At 42.6% G+C, this 1,164-nt stretch overlaps 1 non-coding gene across 1 annotated transcript; it reads left to right on the top strand.

Moving 5' to 3' along the window:
* Positions 1-690: 690 nt before the first annotated feature.
* TRNAP-UGG lies at positions 691-762 on the top strand. The gene has a single exon. It is a non-coding gene; the product is annotated as a tRNA-Pro (tRNA).
* Positions 763-1,164: the final 402 nt, after the last annotated feature.

Below are 1,164 nucleotides of genomic sequence, written 5' to 3'. Positions count from 1 at the left end.
TCTCCGCCACTGCCTGTGAAAACAATGTCCTCTATCTCGGCTTATGTCACGACCTACTCTCGGATGTATGAATTCGAACACCAAATCTCCCTTACAAATCCCAATTTGGAGAGCCAAGGCAGGAAGAGAGAGGTACAGAGCAGGGTTTTTCTTTTCTTGAGAAACACATGAGGCAGAGTAGGGGCAAATTCACTGGCCGAGCACTTGGCACCAGAGGAATTGTGTGATGGAGGAAATCCCTCTGCGGTGGCAGTCCTTTGGGTTCCTCAAAGGAAGATGCAAATTCAGTTAACGGGGGCTGAGCATGAGCAGGAGTAGGTGCACTCTCGGGCTTGTCTTTGACATAGCGCAGATGCACCAAATGGCAGATAGCACGTTGTTGGCCAAATGTTCTCAAGTTGAGTGGTACGCAGAAGTTACGTACGTATCTGAATTCAAGATTAAACTGCTCTGCGAACTCGGGAACAGTTCCCATCTGACGAAGACGAGTTAACTGTGCGAGAGACCAAAAAGAGCCGGCTTCAAGACCTACCACCTTGGCATCCACCGCTGCAGCGTCAGTGCCGATGTGGTCCAGCTTCACGTTTTTTTTGTACTCCTGTGCTGCCTCGAGCAGGCCGGTCAGCTGTTCCTTGAGGTGGACAACTAAATAAAGATTATTAGGACGAATTGTTAATTAATTGCAACAAAGGGCGTTTGGTCTAGTGGTATGATTCTCGCTTTGGGTGCGAGAGGTCGCGAGTTCGATTCTCGCAACGCCCCATTTTTTTCTCCACTTCTCATCTCTAATTGCTAAGTAGTTTTTTTGGAACTGAAACAAATCGCATTATATGCAATCTTGTTTTTCTCCTATTTATTTATTATAATCAAATTTGCTAGCATCTTGTATGTGTTACAAAATTAGTTTCTTTCTCTGCAACTGAAACAAATTAGGTTCTCATCTCTAATTGCTAAGTAGTTTATCTGAAACTGAAACAAATCGCATTATATGCAGTCTTGTTTTTCTCCTATTTATTTATTATAATCAAGTTTGCTAGCATCTTGTATGTGTTACAAAATTAGTTTCTTTCTCTGCAACTGAAACAAATTAGTTTCTCATCTCTAATTGCTAAGTAGTTTCTCTTAAACTGAAACGCCCCATTTTTTTCTCCACTTCTCATCTCT

The sequence above is a fragment of the Triticum dicoccoides genome, chromosome 7A, assembly GCF_002162155.2.
Source record: "Triticum dicoccoides isolate Atlit2015 ecotype Zavitan chromosome 7A, WEW_v2.0, whole genome shotgun sequence".
Classification (NCBI taxonomy): Eukaryota; Viridiplantae; Streptophyta; class Magnoliopsida; order Poales; family Poaceae; genus Triticum; species Triticum dicoccoides.
This window is presented reverse-complemented; position numbering and strand designations above follow the sequence as displayed.